Here is a 15292-nt window from a genome sequence, read left to right on the forward strand (position 1 = left end):
CTCTGGAACCTGACTCTTGCCCTGAGGTCATCGAGTTTGTTATCCAGCGACTGGACATTGGCGAGCAGGACACTTGGTAAGGGAGCGCGGTGTGCGCGAGCCCTCAGCCTGTTCCTGACGCCGGCTCGTTTCCCTCGAGGACGCCGGTACGGGTCGCGTCCTTTGTTCCTCCTCAGGATCTCGCTCGGCCAGGATGGGTCCGGGTTCAAAAACGGCGAAAGGTTAGTGCATTGTGCACCAATAGAAATAAGAGTGGCCCTGTCGTATGTAAGAATGGCCATCTTACAAAAAGAAACCGGTATTTATAGTTAACAATACGAAAAAATAACAAAAAAAGACAAAGTTTGGTCGGAGCAGTCGTGACGGCAGCCGATCTCACCGGCGCCATCTTGATACCCTTATTAGTGCTTATAAAGCACATATTCTGCACGACCATATTCGATATCCCTATACTACACAATAAGTAGCAAATTAGGAGTATTTTGAGGCAAAAGTCATAGTTAATGATTTGTTGGTGGACCTTAAATTAAAGTGAAACCGGATTCACTAAGCAGTACAGCATTTTGGTGCAAATGTTAACGTATTGGACTCTTTGCAGTTGTTATATAACAATTTTGATTATTTTGTTTTGATAATATGTTAGAGTGGATGTCCACTACAGCAGCAGAACTCCAATGCAAAGTTTTGTAAAGTGATTAATAGTGAGGGAAGTTATTCATCTAATGATGCTGAAATTGGAGGAGAGCATTATAAGCAGGCATACAATGGAGCACATCTCAGGAGTTTTGATAATTGATTCAGGTGTCTCAGTCACAGTGATGGAGTGATGCTCTACAGTATTTCTCACACGCATTCTTCCGTATAATCGTCATAGTCTGCAGCCATCTTGCATACTACACCTTTTAGCCACAGAGCAGTGGGTCGTTTAACAAAGGTTTTACAAGTTTTTGCACTGCCCATGTCTGTATTTCTCTGTATTTGATCGTGGTAAGTGAACCGAGCGCTAGGATACAGCTACCGTGGATGCTTAAGTGTAGTTGGATGCTGTCCATTACACTGAAAGCCTCTCTGCCTTGACATTAATGATATTTCCTCCTCAGCCATTTTGAAAATGGGCCATGGCGTCATAAATCCCCCACACATCGTGCAACGGAAAGTTATGATCCTCACGGTTTTCCCTCTTCATTACGGCTCCAGACGACTGCAGGCATGTACCGTGAGCTTGCCACCATCTCAGCACTGAAGCTACGTGGCTAATGACTGCAATTACAAAGGTTACGCTTCTTTTGTCCCTCACAGCAGACGATTGATCTCAGCTGGCCTAATGTCAGGGGCTGTCAGTTAGGGGTGGGTTTTGGCCTGACAGCATGGCAATGTGAATTGACAAGACTGTGGCTCTCACTCTATTATTTAAACAAACAATGCTTTTTTGGCCCTCCCACTCTTTCCCGACTCCTTTTTGTGGAATGACGCAGTGTTTATCAACGTTTCCATGGGCAAATTGAAGCCTGAGGTCACCTTGGTGTCTGTGTGCTGTTGTTATGATTGAGTTGTGGGAGAGATTTAGGCTCTTTCATCTCAGAGGTTTTTTTTAAGGATGTCGGGAAGAGTCGGCTGGTTAATGGATTCACTGTTTGAATGTTCTAATTGGCAGTTGGCAGCTTTTGTCTGTTTTTTTTTTTTCACCAACCGTTTTTCAAGATGCTTGTCAGTTTATTGAGCATGAAGTTTGTTAAAGTGCCTCAGGGATGGTCATAACTTCCTGTGCAATCAGCATTTTAATTATTGGAGAAAATTTAATTAAAAAGATCCATTATTTTATGGACATTATACACAAGGTTTAAACAGATGCAGAGAATTAAACGAGTAAACATTGCCACTTCTCCAATTTGTTGGCCTCCTAGTTTTGTCTTAATAAAACTGATAATAATGTTTCAGAATAATCTTGTTTTTATTGTAAATTTTTTATTGACTACGATGAAAAATAGCCTTTGGCCTTTCATTAATGTACAATGTTCCTGTCAACAAAAAAAAGAAAAAGAAAATACACACACACACATGATTTGAAGGAGATTTAAAATAACAAAGAGAAACATTTTGGTGAATATATGTTTTCTTCATCTCAATTAGAGGCAGTGTTGGTAAATATGTCAGAACCGTATTCCTCCACAGCTGTTAACTGAGGCAATGGTTAACCTGAGCTCTAGAGTACATGTACTCAGCATCTCAGTGGAAGGATGGCTAATTAACACAGCATCTGCTCCACTGACCACAGACTTTCATCCCTCCAGCAGCTCCCTCTGGGTATCACTGCGAGAAACGTCTCTTATTAAAAAGGGAACGGGAAAGAGCATCTGAGCACAAGTGATCAATTTGCAGAACTCTTGTTTTCTTTATCCAAGCCGACATGCTACAACAAATTAATGCAACTTTTTAATCAGCTAATGTGATGGTTCAGTTTGATTGTTGCATCATCCAGTGACGATTTTGATATCTGTTATCTAAAAGTGAACATAATCTACATTTTTCATCAGCTCTCACGTTTCAAACACATTTCACACCACTTCCACTTCTGAAGTTGGAGATGATGACGTAGCATCTGCGGTCTCCTTGAGCCAATATGTATATAACACTGCTTTCATGTCTTCTTGGGAATTTCCATGTGCGTTAAACTTGGATTGATTTTGATCTGTTTTGTACAACTTTTTAGAGCTAAGAAACGTTTTCATCATTACAATACCCTAAAATAAACAATGGTCAGCACTTTGATTTTCCTAAAATGTAAAACATAATTTGGTCACTCTTTAGTTTAGGGACCAATTCTCACTATTAACTAACTATGACATTTGTCTCAATAAACTCCTAATTTGCTGCTTATCATTACTAATGTAGTTGTATGGGGTAGGATTAAGGGATCTAAAATATGGTTATGCAGAATAAGGCATTAATATACTAAAGTACAGCCAAGATGATAGTAATATGCATGCTAATAAGCAACTAGTGAAAATTGGACTTTAAAATAAAGTGTTACCCATTATTTTTACTGGGTTGGATTTTTAATTTGATTAATTTTATTTGTTGTACTCTATTAAAATAATTAGGAAAATGCATTTATTTATGTGTTTAATTAATCTTGAACGCCAAAAAAATTATGTTTTGTTGTGCAAGCTGTTGTCTTTATAGTAATTCCGTTTACTCAATAAGCCGTAGGAGAGCTTATCACAAAACATATTCTATCACTTCCTGATCTATAATGGGTGCTTTAAATGTTTGACAAGTAATGAAAAATGATTGAAAGATTGTGCCATTCCTCCACGTGCACAAAAACAGGTGTTAAATCTGATGAAGAGGCTCTTGTGGGTGTTTGACACACTATTGAACTTCTCTGATCTGATCTAACAGCCTTTGAAATTAGCATGTGGGCTAGATTGGCAGGGTTTGTGCTGTCAGAATTAATTCAAGCATCTAGAATGTCACTGGATTGCATAAATATTAGTGGGAGTAAATAATCCTTCTTTTTTTTAAATTTGCAATCGGATATTGTTTGATTCCTTCTCGTTGTGGTTTGGCTAATTTCAGATCACCTGACATTATGCATGGAAATTACCCAGACACCTGTCTGGCATGATTTGAATGTTCATAAAACATATACAAACTGATTTCAGTATGGAAATAGAAAAGAATGCAAGCCTGCAGAGCAATAAAATATCAGTTATATCTTGAAATAGTAATCATATATTGACCATACACTTTGTCCAAATACATCAATAATAAAAAATAATATTGCAAATACTTATATAAGTTCTGTGAGGTGAATTCACTAAACAGCTGTGACTATTTGTTCATTTTTTTTTTATTAATTTTTTTTTTTGCGCAAAAGCCTCCATCTTATTCTTTAACCACCTCCTCCAAAACAGTTAAACCAGGCACTGTGAGTATTCAAATTGATAACACAGAAAGTGCTTTAAATAGCATTATCAGCGGGCATTCATTCTAGGAAAATGTATGTATTTATTATAATCCTCAATTTTATATTCCAGCTTGCTGTCATGTCACGGTTTCTTCCTTTGTGTGTTAATGCATGATCCTGGCATGCTTTTAGAAAAGAAAAAAAAAAAAACACTCAAGAATGAGAAGTTGGTGGAAAAGGGTTAGCGTGAAACTAAGTATGTTTGTCTTTAATGTAGAAAAATGGGGTGAGTGAACCATTTAAACATTATTGAAGTAAGAAAAGAATATAATTGCACTTTTGTTATGAGATAATGCACAAAACTAAATATGATGAATGTATTTGTGATTTAATGGGAATTAATCTGAAGAGATTCCACAAAACTGACTCCCCAACTGACTGACTCAAACCCAGCAATATTTGTAGTGTATAAAAGAACAATGAAACCTTTTTCTAAGATTGCCTTTTTACATGCTAAAGTGTGTGAGTGAATCTGCCCCAAAGAAGAAGAAAAAAAAACTTTCCAGTGCTAGTTGTTCAGGGAAGAACTTAATGCTGAAGAGAAAATGTGAGCCATTTTCACTTGCAGTTGTTACAAGAGGAGTAAAAGTTGGTAACCTGTTGGTAAATTAGGTACTGGATGGAGCAAAAGATGATGGCAAAGATTTAGCATGTTTTTTCTTATTTGTAGGAAAACCTCACAGTTGACAGAGCAGTCAGATGCTGGATGATTTTGCATTTTGATGTGACGTAACACCCAAGTGCATTGAATCAAAAGCTAAGCGGGTGCAAAAAGGAGTAATGCATAACTGTTAAAAGCTTTTTTTGTTGTATGCTTTGGACATCTTTTAACAAAATGGTCTCTGCTTGGTAAGTGATCAATAGTGCACACAAATATGTTTTTAGGAGCATGTTTTGGACCTAAAAGGAAGCTGTTGAATTTGAACACTTTGTTTATTTAAAATGAATAATTTACTACCATTTTATTTGGACATTCAAAGCCAAACTAATTTATCTAAACTAAAACTAAAGCTGAGACTGAATGCACAGTACTAGTCCTAACTGCTAAAGCTATGGCTGAAGTTTTTCTTCAACTCCAAGGTCCAAAGATCTACCTTAAAGGAACACAAACTGAGTGGAAAAAGTATTTTCCTCTATGTGAAAAGAGTTTCTATTCAGTCAAGTGTGGTTAATTTGAAACTAATTACATTTTGTTATGTCTTCATTAAACTCTTTACACCTCCTTAATTACCCTGTCATTTAGCCATGGATCTCTGGGGTCCAGCTGAAGTCCATTTCACTGTAATATTCGATTCATTTTAATATAAGAAGAAATTCACCTGACAGTGTAAAAGCCCAAACCTGACTTTGAGTGATCTCCAGCGGAAAGAAAATGAGTATTGATTCCATGCGTGTAGTTCCTAACCATCTTCACTTTTAATTGACCATGTTGGCATCCTTGGGGTTCAGTTTCTGTCTAAGACATGTCCATATCAACAGTCTTTCAGTTCACAGGCAGTTGTCAGGGGAACGGTAGGTGAGAGGAAAAGCCAAAGAAGTTAGTCAATTTGCCGAGACTAAGAACAAGTTCTCTGATAGAGAGGCCAAATAGGGGGGATTTCTCATTCTGGATATTACTGACCCCGATCAATTTTTAAGTGCCAGATGAGAGACACCAATCCCTCACTTTGCTATTCTAATTTGTTTCCTGACAGCGCAAATATACCATTGGTTGGGGGCAGGCGAGTGAAGATGATGTTACCTGATGTGTATAAGGCTATACTGAAGCAAACATGCTTACATAAACACGGTACTCGACTCTCCTGCTGGGATCTCAACAGCAAGCTATAAAGACTCTGTAGGGGCTTCATTTCCAACAGCGGTGAATTCATCAGGGTGTGTTTGTTGGGTCAATACCTTTAAGATGTGCCCGATACCTGCTGATAAGTTTGTTTTCTCGAATGAGCTAACAAATGCATTTTGATTGGAAAGGTTCATATAAAAAACATGCATCAAATCTTGCCTTTATTCAATTTATCCACATCGTTTTAAAGGTGCTTTAAACTAGTGGTCCCTAACTAGGAAGCCTTAGCAATGTGCCATGTGCAGGAATATTTACTTCTTTATTTATTTCAGTGCTCCCACTTTGTTAATAAAGCAAGCAGCTTTGTCTTAACTACAGCAGAAATACCAGAGGAAACAACTAAGCCAATTTGGGAGGCCATCAAATATTGTGTAGGACTTTAGGAGTCAAAAAGGTTGAAAACCACTGGTGATGGAATTGCTTTTGGCAAGTCACATATGTGAAACTGTTTAAAACAGAAGCACTTTCTCTCTGTAAATCATTTTGTCCATTCAAAATTGCTAGTATAACTTTGAAGGATGGTTTTGGAGGGTGTATATTTGACTCGGGGAAGTTAGCAAACTGCTAATATCATTCAAAGTATCTTTTAAGGCAGAACAGAGAAAAATAATATTTTCTGAAGCTCATTAAATCAGTGATATCCTGCCATTTGTTATATTCATTCACTTGTCTCTTCCCGTATCAATTTCATGAGTTGCTTTGTCTTATAAGGCTCTGCACTAAAATATTAAAATACTTTTACTTCAAGGTTTGGAATGAAATGAAAAACTCCAGCTGACATCTTTCAAAATGGCAGGCTGGAAGAACTAAAGGTATAAAGTTTAACAACCCAGATTCCCCATAACTCGTCTGATGACTGAGCGTCTCCTGTGGGCTGACCGGCACAAACCCACACAGGCAGTGGCAGTGGAAAGAAACCCAGCTCAATCTGTTAGCTCTCACTTCACTTTCAGAAGGTGAACAAAGGTGAGTTGTAGGTGAAATGGCTTTCTAACATTAACTCCGTCATGCTAACACTGCATTGCTGTTATTGCCCAAGTCTGAAGATAATGCTTCAACCAGAAAATCTTTCAACTTTCAGTCTTTGTGGATGATGTACAGTATCACCTTAAGTTTCTGGAATTCCTAGACTGTTCCCGCATGGAGACTCACCCCGTCACACCAAAAGCAATTCATCATGATACAAGGACAAATGCACCAGCAGACATGGATGTTTGAATTCAACAATGGGTGCCCAGAATTTGCTGCTCCAGAGGCCGCACACTTGGAAACTAGATCTCCTTTGGCAGGAGCTGACATAGACAATATTCTTGCCAAACCAGTGGCCAGCATCTAACCCTCTCCCCTTAAAATGAGCAAGCCTCAACAAGATTATCTAAGATGTCTTGCAGGTGTGTGCTGTGCAGCAGTTCCTTGCTTAAAGATATCCACAGCCCTAGCAGCCCTGTGCAGTATGGAAAACTAGATGTGATTGGTTGAGCGTAGCTGTAGATGTGCCAGACAAAATCATGATGGATAGGCTTCCCCCGAGTCAAACAGAGAAGGAAATGACTTGTTTCATTGAGACTAGAACCACTATACCACATTTTATTAAGCCGATAGTTCCTGTTCAACCATGTTAAATACATGGTATAGTAACAGCATCCATAAAAGTTTACTATATCTTCTACCAAGATGGTACAATGCTTTTGATTTGTTTTGCTTTCACTGTTGCTATTGTTTTAGCTTGGATAAGGCCATTTGGTAGAATAATTGTGTTTTGTTAAACCCGACATTCTTTATTTGACTCTGTAGCGCTCTTGAGTGAATTGCACTTGTACATTGAGATTTTCAAAAGGAACATTTTCACTCAATATGTGCTGCATGGATAATTTTACACTAACAAGCAGAGGGCCTTACAGCTGAGCGTAAAAGATAGCTGGAGAACAATTTCAAAGTAATGAATTCTTCCTTGAAAGAGTGAGTAAAGGGGCAAAATAATGGAGATTTTGCCTTCAATTCAGTCTACTGACACTCTCCATGCTAGTGAATAAAATGAGATGACCTACTTTCTGTTAACAGCTCAAGACAAAAACACAGCGACTGAGCTTTTGAGCGTGTAGACAAATGCATTCTCAAACGTTATCATTAAAATTATATGATAAATCTGACACTTTTCCAAATTTGCAATACAAACATTTCGTTGACTGTAATTGATGGTATTTTCTGTTTATGATCACACTTTTGCAATCTAAACTCACAGAGAAAATGTTTTTCAAACAAAGACTGAAAGAGCTTTTGGAAGCTTCCTCGGTGGTGATCCTGAAGTCAGCTATCCATTGTGTAGTTCGTTTATAGCTTACATTTATCTTTTTCACTTCTGGTGATCGCTTTTAGGCTTCAAATTTCATTATCACGATAAACAAAACTTTTAAAAATCATGAAGTTTTGTTGGTCACAGAGCTTATTTTCTAAAAAAAAATCAGAAACCAATGGAAAAATCTTATTAGGGTTTTGTCTAGGGCACCAGGATGATGCTAACTCCCAGGTTGGCCTACAAAAAAAAAAAAAACATAATCATATTCTCTATTAAATCAATATTTTTGAGTCATTCTGAACCCTATCACTAAATCTACCCTTTATTCAACAATATACACATAAAAGGTATAGTGAAGTATAATCACATTAACTGAAAAAAAAAAAACATTATTAAAGTAAATATAGTGCTATAGGGTGCTTTTTGTGTCTGTATAGTGACGTTGCTAAATCAGACGCCTTGGGACAATGGGTTGCATATCATTCTCTCTCACCAATTAACTTTTTTAAGATGAATCATGGGTTTACATAATTACACAATTAGCCATCCAAGCAAGGTCATATGAGTCTTTCAATTACGTTGGTGGGTAAACAAGTTTAGATTCATTCAGTGCACTGCTGAGGTTTGACTGGTTATCAGTTCAACTGATGTGTCACACACTCAAAATTAAGCAGCAAACTAGAGGACACTTTTTATTTTATTTTTTTTGTGCATGCAACTTAAAAAGTGTTCTCATCAGCCAAACTACTAAGCATGATTGTTCTATTGCACGAAGTCTCTCTTGAGGAAAAATGGGCCTAAGTGATCTTATTTAAAGAAATGGATTACATGCACTACTGAAGTCTGAGTATTCTGTTGCGACATAGATATTGTCTGTGCTAAAGCCCTACAAGAAGTGCAAAGACCTTTGAAATGCTAATGGTAATTATATTGATCTTTGAAGGCCTTTCATATTATTCTGAAAGATACGAAAGTGGCCTTCATGTACAATGCAGAGACAATTTACAAGGAAAGAGAGGACATAAAAGCTTTTGTATCCTCACTGTAGAGTGGGCTAAAACCAATCCTTTAAATCTATATCGTGACTGAGGGAGAGCTGATATGGAATGAGGTCTGTCTTTTATTTTGTGGGTCACTTGCTGGATTTTTCTCAATACCTGGAGGAATGTACTAGTGTGGAGTTTGAAAACTTTATAACATCCTAGTTAATCAAATATGAATCAAGAGGAGATTTCCTGGAACTGAGAGAAACCCACAGGAAGCAAAGATCTGGGAAGTATCTCCAACAGCATTATGCTGCATGTGGTCATAAATTGAAAACCTTTTGCCAAAGGTCTGTAAATACAGTGAAGAGAACAAGAGAGAGGCAAGATTAGAGAGGAATAAGATATAGTGTCCCATAAGAGACAGGAAATGACTTTAAGTTTAAAGGGTTTACTGGGAGTTTTGGAGAAAGTTAGTACTTTACTCATTAGCAGAGTAGAATTAATACATAGAATCTCTTCACTGTTACATAGGTTTGGGTCAGACAGGCAATACAAATCTGAATCCTTTCATGAAGGGCCCATTTACAAGTCTGTGGTATACATACACTTCACTTCAAGAGAGTACATTTACTTGTTTATGATTAGTTTATCCTTGCAATTCATTTTGAGGACGAGGTGATTTATTGAGGTATTTTACTGAGGTATTTTATTACTTTACCTGCAGTCTTGAAAAACTGTTACTCTATACAGCTTAAGACTATACAGAGGGAGAAAAACACACATTATTTATATGTTTTGTTTTTAACAAACAGTATGCAAGTTAAAATGCATTTTGAAATTCATTTAAAGTCACAAATAAATTTAATAAATTGATTAAATACATATTTAAAAAATGGTTTATGTAATAAATAATTGTTATAGTTATAGTTCTTATAGCTGAAAAAAACAACAAAAAAAAAAAACAGAAATGCTTAAAAAAAGGAAAGGATATGCAAACACCTTACAATACATTTCCATTTGGTAACAAATAACTACATTTGTTAACATGAAGTAACGATGAATAATACTAAAGCATTTATTAATAGTTCATGTTAAATTCAACATTTACTCATTTTAAACGAAAAAAGGGTAACACTTTATTTTAAGGTGTCCATAATACAGAGTATTACCTAGTTAAGTACATAGTAGTAGCCTTTGTACTTAAATGAAAGAAAATTTACTTACATGTAACTAAGATATGGAACAGCCTGTACTTACAGTTTGTAATCATGTACATGTAATAGGCAGCTACTTAAACATATGTAACCGAGACTTTATACAACGCAATTATAAATGTAAGTATACAGACATGAGCTACTTAAAAAAAGTGTATCAAGACTGTACTTAAGTGTAGTTCATGTGTATCTCTACTGTACACCTTATCCAGCTGCACCTTAGTTTGATTTAACCCACCAGTGCACAGCTAAAATACATGTAATACAAGTCAAGTCAAGTCACCTTTATTTATATAGCGCTTTTACCAATACAGATTGCGTCAAAGCACTTAACAGTATCAAATTGGAGGATAAAGTGTCAGTAATGCATAATAATAAGATTAAACACTCAATTCTCAGTTAAAGGCATTTCATTATTGAATTCAGTGATGTCATTGTCTAGCTCAGTTTAGTTTAAATAGTATCTGTGAAATCAAATTGGTGATAATCACTAGAAATCAAGTGTCCCAAACTGAGCAAGCCAGAGGCGACAGCGGCAAGGAACCAAAACTCCTTCTGTGACAGAATGGAGAAAAAATCCTTGGGAGAAACCAGGCTCAGTCGGGGGGCCAGTTCTCCTCTGGCCAGGATATTATTGTTTATTTATTGTTTAATTATTGATTTAATTAAAATTTTAAATGTATAAATGTATTATATTTATATTAAATGTATTATATTTATTTTATATTGTTGCAATTTCTAACAATAATAGTATTATATAGTTAGGTATTTTATTATATTTTTTGTTATTTTGTTTTATTTTTATTTTTATTGTATTTTTAGTCGAGGTCTTCACTGGGGATATGTCTCCGGGGCTAATCCAGGTGTCCAGCCTTCGCCGACGATCAAGACCGCAGACATCATCTCCCGGCGCCTATCTACCATCTGATCCGGACACGGACTGAGAAACAGAATAAGAAAGAAACAGACAAATATTAGCGTAGATGCCTTTCTTCTTACGATGTAACAAGTACATTGTGTGTTATGAGGAGTGTTCCCGGTTCCGGTTGATCTAATTAATGCAGCCTAACAATCCTTAGTGTAGTAGTGTGTTATGTGTAAGCCAGGTTAAAGAACAGTGTTAGGTAGATTGTTCCAGAGTTTGGGTGCTAAATAGGAAAAGGATCTGCCGCCCGCAGTTGATTTTGATATTCTAGGTATTATCAAATGGCCAGAGTTTTGACAACGGAGCGGACGTGGAGGACTATAATGTGATAAGAGCTCACTCAAGTACTGAGGAGTTAAGCCATTCAGGAATGTAATTAACAAGATTTTAAAATCTATACAATGTTTGATAGGGAGCCAGTGCAGTGTTGACAGAACCGGGCTAATATGGTCATACTTCCTGGTTCTAGTAAGGACTCTAGCTTCTGCATTTTGGACCAACTGTAGTTTGTTGATCAAGCGTGCAGAACAACCACCCAGTAAAGCATTACAATAGTCTAACCTTGAGGTCATAAATGCATGAATTAGCATTTCTGCATTTGACGTTGAGAGCATAGGTCGCAATTTAGATATGTTTTTGAGATGGAAAAATGCAGTTCTACAGATGCTAGAAACGTGGCTTTCAAATGAAAGATTCCTATCAAACAGCACACCTAGGTTCCTAACTGATGAAGAAGAATTGACAGAGCAGCCGTCAAGTGTTAGATAGTGTTCTAGGTTATTACATGTGGGTTTTTTAGGTCCGATAACTGTTTTTTCAGAATTTAGCAGTAAGAAGTTACTCGTCATCCAGTTTTTTTATATCGACTATGCATTCCATTAGTTTCTCAATTTGATGTGTTTCACCAGGTCGTGAAGAAATATACAGCTGAGTATCAACAGCATAACAGTGAAAGCTAACACCATGTCTCCTGATAATATCTCCCAAGGGTAACATGTAAAGCGTGAAAAGTAATGGCCCTAGTACTGAGCCTTGAGGTACTCCATACTGCACTTGTGATCGATATGATACCTCTTCATTCACTGCTACGAACTGATACCGGTCAGATAAGTACGATTTTAACCATGCTAAGGTACTTCCACTAATGCCAACAAAGTGTTCTAGTCTATTTAAAAGACAATATTACAATACAATTACATAATATTACACACACATAAGCTACTTAAAATAAAGTGTATCAAGATCGGCATCAAGATCAACAGCGCTCCAGACATGTGTAATCTCGTCAGAACATTTAATTCTCTCCTCTGTCCCCCTCCTCCACCTCCCACCACTTTGATAACCGCTGACGACTTTGCCACTTTTTTCACAGACAAAACTAGAACAATCAGTAACCAGTTCTCAACTCCACAGGACCTCCAATCAACCACATCCACTGCTCTAACTCCCATCCTCTCCTTCTGTCCCCTCACTGAGGCAGAAGTATCCAAACTTCTCCTCTCCAGCTATCCTACAACATGTCCTCTTGAGCCAATCCCCTCACACCTTCTCCAAACAATCTCTCCCACACTCTTACCAGCACTCACACACATTATCAATACATCTCTCCTCACAGGCATCTTCCCCACAGCATTCAAGCAGGCTCGGGTAACCCCACTGCTCAAAAAACCTACATTAAACACTTCTCTTTTAGAAAACTACACACCTGTCTCTCTCCTTCCATTCGTAGGGAAAACACTCGAACAAGTTGTCTTCAACCAGCTCTCATGGTTTCTTTCACAGTACAACAAACTGGATGCTAAAAAGTCAGGTTTCAGGAGTGGCCATTCAACAGAGATTGTGCTACTCTCAGTCACTGAAGCCCTGCAAATTGCAAAGGTCGATTCCAAATCATCAGTCCTCATTCTGCTGGATCTTTCTGCTGCTTTTGACACTGTCAATCATCAGATTCTCCTGTCTACCCTCTCATCACTGGGCATCACTGGGATTCCACTTCGCTGGTTTGAATCCTATCTCACCGGTAGATCTTTCAGGGTGGCCTGGGGAGGGGAGGTATCCAAACCACATCAACTGGTCACTGGAGTTCCTCAGGGATCGGTTCTTGGACCCCTCCTCTTCTCCACATACACTACATCGCTGGGTCCCATCATACATGCACATGGCTTCTCCTATCACTGCTACGCCGATGACACACAGCTCTATCTCTCTTTTCAACCAGATGACCCAACGGTAGCTGCACGGATCTCAGGCTGCCTGGCGGACATCTCGGCATGGATGAAAGAACATCACCTACAGCTCAACCTGGCAAAGACGGAGCTTCAGGTCTTCCCTGCCACTCCGACTCTACAGCATGACGTCACGATTCAGTTGATTACCCCGTCATCAATGATTACCCCATCAACTTCGGTCAGAAATCGTGGTGTAATCTTTGATGACCAGCTGACCTTCAAAGAGCACATTGCAAAGACTGCTCGATCCTGCAGGTTTGCACTACACAACATCAGAAAGATCAGGCCCTTTCTGACAAAGCATGCTGCACAACTTCTTGCCCAGGCCCTTGACGACAAGTTCTAGGCTGGACTACTGCAGTGCACTTCTGGCTGGTCTGCCATCAAACACAATCAAACCTCTACAAATGATTCAGAATGCAGCGGCACGACTGATCTTAAACGAGCCCAAAAGAGCGCATGTTACACCTCTCTTCATCTCCTTGCATTGGCTACCAGTGGCAGCTCGCATCAAGTTCAAGACACTGATGCTTGCGTACAGAACTACCACAGGCTCAGCACCCTCCTACTTCCACTCACTATTACGAACCTACATCCTCTCCAGCTAGTGAGCGACGCCTTGTGGTTCCATCACAGAGAGGCTCCAGAACATTCTGGTTCACCATTCCTGGCTGGTGGAATAATCTTCCCACCCCTATCCGGAATGCTGGATCCCTGTCAATCTTCAAGCAACAACTGAAAACTCATCTCTTTCGGCAGTATTTGACTTCATCCTAAACTCAGAAAAAAATAAATAAATAAATAAAAAAAAAAAACCTTAATCTTTCCCTCTATCCTTCTCTCCCTCCCTTATTAGCTTGTACTTATTTGAACAATGACTGAGACTTGGTGTTACGAGCACTTCCTCTGTCTGATTGCCTCTTCAAGATAAATCGCTTTTTGTATTCCCCAATTGTAAGTCTCTTTGGATAAAAGTGTCTGCCAAATGACTAAATGTAAATGTTAGATTGTACTTAATTGTACTTCATGTGTTTCTATACTGTGCACATTATCCAGCTGAAACTTAGTGAGATTTAATCCACCAGTACACAGCTAAAATACATTTATAATTACATTACAATTGCATAATATTACACAAACATAAGCTACTTAAAATAAAGTGTATCAAGACTGTATCATTTAATTTAATCCCACACCGGTAGCGATACACAACCAATAACGACCGTAAAAAAAAATAAAAAATGTGTACCCAACAGTACACAGCTTAAATAAGTGTAATACCTTTTGAATTACATTAAAATGACAGAATATTACACAGGCATAAGCTAATTATTTAGAGCAGTTGGGGGTTCGGTGCCTTGCTCAAGGGTCTCACCTCAGTCGTGGTATAGAGGGTGGAGAGAGTGTTGGTAATTCACTCCCCCCACCTACAATCCCTGCCGGACCTGAGAATCAAACCCACGACCTTCGGGTTACAAGTACAACTCTCTACCCATTAGGCCATGATTGCCCCAATATTAATTTCATATACATCATCAGTGTTGGGAGTAACGCGTTACAAAAGTAATGTATTACAGTAACTGATTACTTTTTGATGTAACGCAGTAGTGTAAGGCATTACTACTCAATTTTCTGTAATATTTTACTTGGTACAAGTTCAGTAACGCTTGCGTTACAACACACTTTTAGACACTTTTTTTATTTTTAAAATGTAATTTAAAGTCCGATCCGACTTTTTTACGGCCCTAGGGCCGGGCTTCAGGCCAATATTCATGTCATAGTTGAGGCGCGGGACGGTCCTCTGGCCTGTTTTAGGCTTCTCCTTATTTT

The sequence above is a fragment of the Barbus barbus genome (assembly GCF_936440315.1).
Source record: "Barbus barbus genome assembly, chromosome: 33".
Taxonomy (NCBI): domain Eukaryota; kingdom Metazoa; phylum Chordata; class Actinopteri; order Cypriniformes; family Cyprinidae; genus Barbus; species Barbus barbus.